The 11825-nt window shown below is 34.6% G+C and overlaps 1 long non-coding RNA gene across 2 annotated transcripts; it reads right to left on the bottom strand.

Annotated features, from left to right (window-relative positions):
• Positions 1-7372: 7372 nt before the first annotated feature.
• On the bottom strand, positions 7373-11497 carry LOC132042510 (uncharacterized). Of its 2 annotated transcripts, none has more exons than XR_009411504.1 (3): positions 10655-11497; positions 8770-8843; positions 7373-7681 (listed from the first exon to the last, which is right to left on the bottom strand). It is a non-coding gene; the product is annotated as an uncharacterized LOC132042510 (long non-coding RNA). The 2 variants fall into 2 exon arrangements; XR_009411505.1 differs by having other exon boundaries at positions 11001-11497.
• Between the last annotated feature and the right edge of the window lie 328 nt (positions 11498-11825).

Raw genomic sequence — 11825 nt, 5'->3', positions numbered from 1 at the left:
ACCTCGTCCTTATCCTGTCGCCATTGTTTCAAATTTTCCGAAAGTGCAAAGTACGGGACATAACATGGAGGTTCCAACATGAAATTAAAGCTCTAGGGTATTAGGGCTTTTAATACACAGTTAATAAAATAACCATCCCGATACCATAGCACGCGACGGAAAACTTTGTTGCGACGAACCGCCTCGACGGTCTCTCGGACACGCACAACCAACGGTTCGCATTTTCGCAGGCGGGGTTAGTGCTCGAAAAAGCTACTTCAAAATCATTGATGCTCTTTCTGACTTTGTTTTAAAAGAGTCGCCACTAATTTTTAGGAAATTAGAAAAATCAGTTTTGAAGGGTTTATTCATACGCCGTGAAAAATCCTTCTTAATCCAAAGTTCTAGGTAAGGATGCAGTGATCCCAGGGAAGGTGTTAGGCACCACTAGTATTAAGGATCCGTACTATACGGTTGACCTTCGAGTTCCAATGTGTGAGTATTTGCATGAACTGTTTATTTAGTGTTTATTTCCCGCAAAAGATTTGTCATGTTGCATATCATTTTTTGAAAAGAGTTGAATGTATTCACTTTATATACAGGGTATTTAGGTTTGGATTTATGATGTCCGGGTATAATTAGTTCCTTTTATATATAAGGATAGTAGTGTTTCTTATAGGAAAAAATAGAAAATTCGTTTATTCTTTGGATTTGAATGACCAAGTTTTTTTCATGCTTTACTCACACGTGGACCGGGTTAATTCGTCTAGTATGCTTTCAGAATATCCTTACCTAAGTTTTATAATTAAGCGTAATTTAGATTGTTTTGATTTTTAAAGAAAAGAACTCTTTACATATTTCGCGCGATTGTTTTGTTAGGAAAAAGGTGAATTGTACCCATGGTAAAACAATCTCGCATATGCTCATTTTAAAACATACTTGCATGCATATGTCTATTTTATAACAAAATCCCATTTTTACTTAAGAAATAAGAGCTTTATTTCAAAATCAGTTCTGTTTTATCAAAATGGCTTGTTTATTTATTGAAATCGTGGGCCTTAGCCAAGAAAATATTGACCACGGTTTTTTTTAGAAAAAAGGCCAAGTGGGTCTTAACACAAAGAAGTAACTTTATTTGGGTTCTCTTAAAAAATAACCAAGCTGTATGTACTTATTGGCCCAAACACTCCCTATTTCTAACCATTTAAAAACATAGGCCTTTGCCAAGTTTATTTGACCACAGGTTTATACAAAATTAGACGGGGGTTTTAGTCCAAAAGAGACCTTTCATTATTTTATTTTCAAATACCAGAACAAGTGGGTTCTAACCCAAAGCAGTTTAATGAATACTCGTTTTTCTTGAGAAAAAAGACAAGTGGGCTACAGCCCAAAATATCGAAGCTTTTTACCAAAACCCAAAACCAGAAAAGATATGCTTTCAAATCATTTTAAGAAGGAAGCTTTTTGATGAAAGATGAAGAAGATCAAGAAATCCAAGAAAACCAAGAAACACAAGATTGAAATTCAAGAGAAAGAAAGTCCAAGAAGCTCAAGTTTGAAGATCAATTTCTTTCAAGAATGGGAATTCTTGTTTCTTGAATCCTTTTCTAAATAGGTTTCTTGTTTCTTGATTTATATTTTAGTAGGATTTAATTTCCTATCATTAGTAGGACTTTTATCCTAGTTCTAGTAGGATTGATTTTCTTTATTCTTTTCCTTGTAGAATAGGGATTTTACTTTCCTTGTTTTTAGCTATTTCCTTTCTAGAGTAGAATAGGGATTTCGAGCATAAACCCTAGTTTGCAATAGAGTTATTTTTTCTATTTGGTCTTCTTTATCCTTGTTTTTGGTTCAAAGCAAGGTGGTGATAGTCTTTATCTTATTTTTAATAGCGTGTGGTGTTTCTTTATCACGTAAGTTGACTTCAAGTGGTGACTTGGGAACTTTATTTGTTCTTGATCATTCAAGGACGCGATTCTTGATTAAAATTCGTTCTATTTCATACACAGAACCTTAACTTTCTTCCCATCGTTACGCCCTCAATATTTAATTGTTTTAAACTAATAAATAGTTATTCCCATAGTTCAGATTGTCATCTTGCACCTCATTTTTGAATCACTTATATCCGAGACGTATAGCTTGAGAAACGGCCATTTCTTGATTACGCCCATCAAATCGCTTTAAGAGCAAGATCCTGGTCGATTGGTTCTTTGTTAACTCGAAGAATCATATCAATTTGGTATCAGAGCACAGTTGAGGAATATTATGCATTATATGCAAGAAACAAGAGGACGTTGGGTTCAAGTAGATGAAAATTTATGGAAAAAGGAATCTCTTTTCCGCACTAGATGTACCTCCGGGATAAGGTATGTTCGGTAATCATTGATAAAGGAAGTCATGTTAATGTTGTTTCGAAGAGATGATTTCTAAACTTGGCTTGTTAACAAAACCTCATCCATATCCTTATAGCATCAAATTTGAGAATGATGATGGTGGTTTAGAGGTGACTCGTCAATGCCTAGTTTCTTTTTCTATTGGCAAAATATATAAAGATCTTGTTTGGTGTGATGTACCAAAGATGGATGCTTGCTACTTATTACTTGGAAGACCATGGTATATGATAGGTGTGCTAAATATGATGAATATCATAATACCTATTCTTTACAAAGGATGGATGAAAAATTAAGTTGGTTCCCTTGAATCCAGAAGATGTTGCTAAAAACTCCAAGTATGTTGATGATTCTTTTGTGACCAATTTACAAATCATTGGTCCCATAAATATGGAACAGCAAAAGGAGGAGGATAATGCATTAGATCCGCAAATCTTTGATTTGCCTCCAAAATTTGATGAGGATCCATCAGAGCATCCAACTATTTGTGAGATTGAGTTTCCACCATTAAGAGATTTTGAAAAGAATATAGATTTTGTTTCTTACTCCACACCAACCAAAGCAGCTTATTGCATAGGATCAATAGTCTATGAAGATTTTGGAAGGGAAAAAGGACAAGTTACTGAAAAAAGAGACTATGAATGAGAGTTTAATATATGATGTAGTTCGAGCAAGAATTATTCCTCAAAAGGATGAACCTTTTCAAGAATGTGGCAATTTAAGATCTCTCAATTTCATTGAGGTTAATGGCTATAATCATATCAAATATGAGAGCAGCAAAATCATCGAGGAGCTCTTAAGAAGACATGATTTGATCTCATACCTTGATCCAAAGGTACTTGAATTTGATTTATTTATTGGTTTCATGGCAGTAACTTAGATTTGTCATGCAAACACCACATAGACAAGGGAATGTTCAAGATTCTTAAAGATCAAAAGGATATAAGTGTTGATTATGGCTTAAACATTGAAGATCAGTTTAAGATGATATGTTTGAGAAATCATGGAAAAAAGTTACTATTAAGAAAGTGGGATTTAGTTCGGCCATATGTAAAGATTTCTTCAACATGATGAAGCTCTATGACAAGCTAGAAAAATGCAACTTAAAGCCTGGTGAGTATGGGTTGTTCCAATTTTTTTTATTTTTTTTGGGTTTGCTAATCTTTCACCATTTATGGAGCCTTTAGACTCGAGGACGAGTCTTTCTCAACAAGGGGAGAATGATGAAAGATGAAGAAGATCAAGAAATCCAAGAAAACCAAGAAACACAAGATTGAAATTCAAGAGAAAGAAAGTCCAAGAAGCTCAAGTTTGAAGATCAATTTCTTTCAGAATGGGAATTCTTGTTTCTTGAATCCTTTTCTAAATAGGTTTCTTGTTTCTTGATTTATATTTTAGTAGGATTTAATTTCCTATCATTAGTAGGACTTTTATCCTAGTTCTAGTAGGATTCAGTTTTCTTTATTCTTTTCCTTGTAGAATAGGGATTTTACTTTCCTTGTTTTTAGCTATTTCCTTTCTAGAGTAGAATAGGGATTTGTAGTAAAAAAAAAAAGAAGAGACCCTAGGCCTATATAAAGGGTTCTCATGACTTGTAAATATAGAATTCACGTTTTCGAGCATAAACCCTAGTTTGCAATAGAGTTATTTTCTCTATTTGGTCTTCTTTATCCTTGTTTTTGGTTCCAAGCAAGGTGGTGATAGTCTTTATCTTGTTTTTAATAGCGTGTGGTGTTTCTTTATCACGTAAGTTGATTTCAAGTGGTGACTTGGGAACTTTATTGGTTCTTGATCATTCAAGAAAGCGATTCTTGATTAAAATTCATTCTATTTCATACACAGAACCTTAACTTTCTTCCCATCGTTACGCCCTCAATATTTACTTGTTTTAAACTAATAAATAGTTATTCCCATAGTTCAGATTGTCGTCTTGCACCTCATTTTTGAATCACTTATATCCGAGATGTATAGCTTGAGAAGCGTCCGTTTCTTGAATCTGCCCATCAAATCGCTTCAAGAACAAGATCCTGGTCGATTGGTTCTTTGTTAACTCGAAGAATCACATCACCTTTTGCCTAATCTATTTATCCTCCAAGTTTTTCACAAGTTGTCTATACCATTTCTCGCATTCCCAAAATCTTTTCCAATTTATTACTTATTAAAATTTGTAGCAGTTGCCTCTCATTTTTTAATTTTTCAAAATCAGTACGCGTTCTCAAGGTTTTTTAGAAAATTTTGGGTGCTAAAGTCAATCTAAACGGCATATGTACCGTTTTCCTAAGATGCCTAATTCATAATAAAGGTTCCAATAAGTTTGTGGGTTTACAAATAACAAGCATAATACAAGCAAACCAAATATAATAGAAATACGATGAAATTGAATAAAATAAAATAGGGTGTACCAAACCCCAATCATTTTCACCCATGGCTGGGCTTTCACATAATTTTTACCGTGATTGGGCCTTCAATATATTAGCTTCCCTTTCTTCCTTTTGGACTCAAAGATGTTTGAAGGAAATTTTCCTTATTAAGGTGGCTGGACCTCGGCCTGAATGGCCATGCAGTAGAGAAGGGGAAAAACAAAAGACCTCTGTTAGTTTATATTTTTCTGTCCCTATCATACATATGATATGCACACATAATATACAAAGTATACCACTGTTTTACAAATCCTATTCTATGTATGAATATACGACATATATGCACAGTATATCATATTTACTCAAGAGACCATGTGAAGCATATGTGTTCCATGTCCTCAAACTCAACATCCCAAACTAGGTGGTGGGAGGCCAAGTCATCACCCCCCTTTTAATCCTGATGCCGCACAAGTTCCAAGAGGTTTCATGAACCTCCGGCATGGCTGGTCACCAAGAAAGGGTTCAAACTAGAACCCCCCCCCCCCCCCTTCCCTCACCTAAAATTTCTCTCAACAAACAGGGAAGACACAGATTCACACACCCACACATAGTTCAGAGTAAATAAGATATGCCTTATATATATGTGTGTGGAACAACTTTACTATCAACAAGAAATAATGATACCAGTAAAGGTAAACATGATTTAAGCATAAAGATGAAAGTGACGATGTGGGCACAAAGACGACCTAAGTTGGACCACAACAGATCAGTCAAATGCAATTCTAAACAACATGAAATCAAGCGAGGTGTGATGAAGTATAAGAACACAAAGGAAAATCATTCTCTAAGCACAATGACATCATAACAGGTTTAGCATACATAAGGTATACCTATAGCTATATAAGCCTAACTCTCAAATGGCTTCTAAACATTTTATGGACATTTCAAGTGAAGACATTATATTCCAAGCCATAAATTATTCCTCTTAAAAAGGGAAAAGGAACAGGCAGATGCAAATTATAGTCTTAACCACTATAGCACAACCAAAGTCAAGCAAGCACAAACTAGAATCCTTTATTGGTATGATATCCTATTATCTCTTTTTCTTTTTACATAAACCAATTCAAGGCACAAGCTACAATAGAAACCAAGTTAGGATTGTCTATAGAACCAACTGTCCAGGACCTTTTAAGCTACTAAGTTCTCATATGGGGTATATAAATCCAAAGCCTAATCAGTTACACCCTTTTAAATGACTTAAGTAAGTAGGCAGGTCACAGTCTCAAAATGCATAGGGATCCCATATTCTTTTATTCTAGGTGTCCTAACCTTCACTCTTGACCCTATCTTATTTGCAGGAAAGTTTAAATTAACTTAGAAGGATACACTTAATCTTAACTATGGCCTTTTTCTTAATCTTCATCTTTTCTTTAAAACTTGAATAAGTATCATATGTTTCCAACTTTATATGTTGCACAGGAGGAAAACAGCTTCATTCAAACATGCCTAGAGAAGGGCCAACTTTATCTATTGCTGATCCTCTGTATTAATGTACTCATGACTTAGTTTAGAGAAAGAAATGGAAAGAAAGCATGGTTTATTGTTTTAAAGAATCGTAGAGAAAAAGGGGTCAAATATACCTTTCTCCATCAACCTACATTGCTCTCCTGACTAAAAAACAGTACCATGGACCTTCTCATCTTTTAAAAGAATCACTTATTAAGACTTAGGGTGAAAGGGGAGAAACATACCACTTTTCAAAACACAGATTGAAATCACAAATATGCTCACAGAATCTACATAGGATCCAAATCATAAACCTAGTTGCTAAAAGTCCTGTCATGTGCCATCAGGTTCTTTTCACAAAGGGAAGGATTCCTCCATTTTTATTTATCAAAAACAAGCAAAAGGTCCCAAAGAAAAACAACTTTCTTTTCCAGTTTTATTACAGTTTCCAACTAATCCAAACATCTCCTTAAGGCATATTAAGGTAGACACAACAGACAAGCCAAATGAGTTCCAATAGTCCATTACAAGTGTATAAACAATTCCATCTTTTTTTAGACTCAATAACCTTAACATTATGACAAGATGATCCCAAAGTGCAAAAGGTGAGAGGCTATACCCCATAGACTTGAGAGGGATGCCATGACAACCTCTTATTTGGGAGAAAAGATACTATGGATCAAGCAATGCTTGACCCTTTCTCAATCAGGTTTAGACCAAAGAAGAACCACTTTTGCATCAATGATGCACTACAAGAAAAGTGGCCTTTTGCGAGGGGAAATTCAGTCGCTAAAAGTCCTAATCCGGTCGTTAATAGTCAATAGCGTCTGGAAAATATCCGGTCGCCACCGGTCACTAAAAGCTCCATCGTTAAAGCTTTACGACCGGATTGGATATCCGGTCGTTATTAAATCTTTAGCGACAACAAAAATTCCAGTCGTTATACCTTTTTTAGCGACTACATTTCCGGTCGTTCATTGTTATTCCGGTCATTAAAACACCTTCAATACACTACAAATCTGGTTGTTATAAGTCTTTAACGACCAACATTTCACCTTCGCTGATTGTACCATCACCATCCAATCATTATTACTGAAAGGATACAGGAAACAAATAATGAATATTCTTTCATATGCATTAGTACATAAAATCAACTCAATATATAAAATAATCGATAGCCATCTGAATTTCATATTTAATTACAACGAAATAAATCATGACATTACAAAAATATAGACCCATCCAACTTTTCTGACATTATATTTAGCAGCTCCTTTGAAGAAGTACAAATATTGTAGCATGTACAAATAGGAAAATCTTTAAACACCTCCGAACAAAATAGAAAGCATGTCTCTCCTGTCAACTTGTTCTTTAATAGTTTCGGTTTGCTTATACTTGCTCTGCACTTTGTTCATAGACAGGTTCTTCAAACTTCAAATTCTTGATCTGTTAAAAGAACAAGTTCATGTCAATTTAGGCACAATACTTGTAACAGCTACTACATTTTTCTCTTTTTGTTTTCCACGAAATCAAGATTTACCATAACTCAAGCAAACACAATTTTTAGGAACTACCCAAATAAACTAATTCGAAAATAGAACAAAACTGAATGGACTACTGAAAGAAAGCAATCACAGATCATTCAACAAATAACTGGGGAGCAGTAAACATAAAACCACAAGAAAGTGGAAATCACGACTAACCCCAGAAAAAGCAAAAACAACTTTTCGGAACTGTCTAAATAAATGTATTTGATAAGTAAACTTTCAAAAGAAAGCAAACACAATAGTAATTTATTTAGGTAGCAAGATTGACGCAGTTAACGCGACATGTTGAAGTTTGGTACAAAGTACAACACCCAAGGTATACTTTGTACCAAAACAAAAAGGATGTTTTCTCGGACTGCTCTTTCAACAACTTGAGACAATAAATTATCACCTTGACATTGTGCGCCTATATTAAGAATACCTACTGTTATAATTGGGGGAGCTAGTTGAATTCCTACAGCAGGTGAAGTCAATAGACTCAATACAACACCAACTGTATTAGCTCTCACTTTTGCGACATACTGCCCACAAGTATCAATAACAGATAATAGTCAACAAGAATCTTCAATAACACATTAACAGATAACAGAGCAGTGAAATATAACTACGATTTAAGCATCACCTTGAGGACTATTGATGCACCCGTCAAATTTCTAACGAAAAGCATAAAAACTAAACCATACCTATCTCTTAAACCCAAATTCGCCCCCTAATAATCTGATCCATATCTTTTCACCTAAGCGTACCCACCCATTGCTGAACCAGAAAATGAAAAAACAGAATCCTAGTACTCCACCTACTGCTACTTGATTTAATATGTGAAGACATTCTGAAACCCGTAGCCATGATAGTAATAAAGTGAAAGAAAACAAAACATGCATTGTTTTCTGCACCAATTTTACTTTGAATTAGAGTTATATGCAGAAAATCGGCATAAGAAAGACTAGATAAAACCAACAAATATAAAAGGTACAACTCCACACTTACAAAATATGAGCCCATTGCAAAGATAAGCGCACTAGTGACTGCAGTTACTCCATTGAACCCGAAATATTCAACCACTGTTTCAAAAATCAAGAAAATGATAACTCAAAATGGATTATCAAGTAAGCTCAAAAACGTAATTCCACAGGAATGCCTGAAAGAGATGACAATAAATCAAAGTAGAACAAGGCTGAAACTACCTATGTTCTTTCTACTTTATTGCACAAAGAACATTATCGTTTAATTATACATGACAGTAAAATCTATTATAATTAACTGAATCTACCAAGCAGAGCTCTCGAGACAATGAGTACACGAGGAAAAAATAGTAGGCTGTTATTCAGGAACCACAAAAATAATTTTAGGACATCAATTCCTCATGATTGTGACAAGATCAATCTAAAGAACTGTATGAAGATGTAAAGTTTAATTAACTGTAGGAGAATCACGTAAAGGGATTTAAATGCAATATTCAGCGAATGGGTGGGTTTAGGTTAAAAGAAACGGGTCAGATTATTAGAGGCAGGTTTGGGTTTAAGAAATAGGTGGGTTTAATTTTTGAATTAAATAATATATATGTAACGAATCATAATAGGCCACGTGGTTATTTTAAATTGCAAAACGCCCTCATTAGTTTGAGGGGTCTTCTTGAGCCAAAAAAAATAGGTTGGGGGTATTTTTAGGCCAAAAGGTGGAAGGAAGTTATGTGTGAGCCATTTTCCATAGGATAGTGGTACTTTTGGCCCTTTTCTGTTGGTAATAATTAAGGTAGTGTACAGAAAATCTCAGCGTTTCACAAAGGCCATTTGAGTGCAAGCTGGTTTAGCAAAAACAATGACACTCACATTGAAGAGTATCACTCAAAGGAGACTTGAAATTTTGTTAACACATAACAAAAAATTTAGTTTCCAGTAAGGAAATAATAGGGACGCATAGCTGATATTGGATAGTATACAATAGAAGAAGAAATAAATAGACACCTAAATGACATACTAGATGAATCATTGAAGTAGAACTAAGATAAAAGTATGAATCCATTCCTCCTTAGTGTTACGGTATCTGCTGGAGGAATTGAGACAGTGCATGTGAATAATATAAAATATATCAAATTTTAAATAGACAAGTAATATATGAAAAACTGATTAATATCATTACTACAATTTCAGACTAACAGTTGTAGCAATAGAAAATCTTCCTTCTAGCTCCGGTAGAGAGCCATAATTGATATAAACACTACTCGTAACAAATTGCTCTAGGCTTGAGTTAAATATTTGAAGAACTTTTCAATCGGATCAACTCCAGTTTCCTATTATAAACATAGGTGTTCATGTGGGAGAAAATAACATATGAAAACAACATATTCAAATCAAAATAATTCTCAGTCGAAACAAGAGTCGAGTTTCACCAATTTCATACGAGTTCTAGTGTTACAATTAATATATCAGATATTTATGGACTAATTGTTTGTTCTGCACCAATTTCATATGATGTTTCTTGCATTCTTGTAGTATTGACTTCTATAAAAGGCTGAGAAATACTAATGAGTGTATCATCTGTAACCAAAAAGCAAATAGTATATCACTTACAATAACTATCAGATACAGCAAACACCAGTATTGCAAGAACCAATCACAACCTCACCACTCAATATTAGCTACAGTAGTGATCCAAGTTTCATTGCAAAAAGGGGTAAGAAAACTATTACTGCAGATTGCGGAATTGAATGTGAAACAAATAGAATTACCGTATCATCATGTATTCTCATATGGTCAATGACACAGATGATCAAACACCTTCAATTTGACCCACATTTCGACACAAACGACAAGAATGTTTAGCAAAACTTTCTGCTCAGCTAATGTAAGAACTAACATGAAAAAATGATCACCAATTGCTCTGACAAGCAGTAGATAAAAATTTACTATGTACACCAACTTCTGTTAGAAACCAACACCCTCTAAGCGTCTCCAATTTCACAAATTCAAATTTTCTTCAAAAATCAGGCGCTTAACATTTCTCATATGTATTGGCCTCACATCTTCCGCTAAATCGCAACAAAAAAAAAAAAAAAAAAAAGAGTACAATTCTTCACAATTTATGCTCAAATATATTACCCTCAGAATAGCATACGAGCAAAATCAAAATCTAAGCATCACTACTGCGAATTGGAATTACGAATAGAAAATAACTGTCGAAATCAATCAAATCCTAAAAGAGAAAGAAGACAATTTTACGAAAATATTGACACCTTGTTGGACGCAGGCTAGGGCTTTTGCTTTTGGTGGTTCAACCCACTCTCCACCGCCACCAAGTCAAACTCATCTACCAGAGGTAACCAAATTTTGTTGAGGGTGTTGGCGAAGCAATTGCAGTAACGTCTCTTTGCAGGTTGGGGATTAGGGATTTCTTTTATTATTATATACATGGGAAGGGGAAATGGGGAGCGTTAATTATTTGAGTGGGGAGAAAAAAGAAAAAAACAAAAAAAGGATACCTAATATTGCATAGGGTGTTTGGCGCACTTCTTTTGGGATACTTCCGCCAAATTATTATTATTAACGACCGGATTCCTCAGTATTTACGGCCGGACATCATACCCTTCGCTAATGCTAAGCCAAAAATCCACTTTGGCGACTGGATAAAATTTTAGTCGCTAAAAGTTTAGTTATAATGACTGGATTCATGTCCCTTCGTTAAAAGGTCGTCGTTACAAGTCAAATTTCTTGTAGTGATGGTATCACCTGATCATTTCGGTCTATTGCACTCGTAGGCCGCATATCTCGTATGTAGTAGTAGTTTTCATTCCAAAAAACTCAGCTTTGTATAGGTGGAGTCCCTCAATCTTTTGTACATGTACTCTAGGCCGATAGCTATTAGATTGAATTCGTTCAATTTACATCATCTAAGTGAGGCTAAGGTTTATGTTCTCCTCCGTGTAATTATCCTTTTTGGAATGAACAAAGTTGGAGTCTTGCTTAACTCCTCCATCAATACGATGGAACTCTGATTTGAAAATAAAATAAAAAATAAAAAATAAAAAATAAAAATAAAAAAAACCT

Source organism: Lycium ferocissimum, unplaced genomic scaffold, assembly GCF_029784015.1.
Source record: "Lycium ferocissimum isolate CSIRO_LF1 unplaced genomic scaffold, AGI_CSIRO_Lferr_CH_V1 ctg15769, whole genome shotgun sequence".
NCBI lineage: Eukaryota > Viridiplantae > Streptophyta > Magnoliopsida > Solanales > Solanaceae > Lycium > Lycium ferocissimum.
Note: the sequence above shows the minus strand (reverse complement) of the source record. Positions and strands in the feature narration are given on the sequence as shown.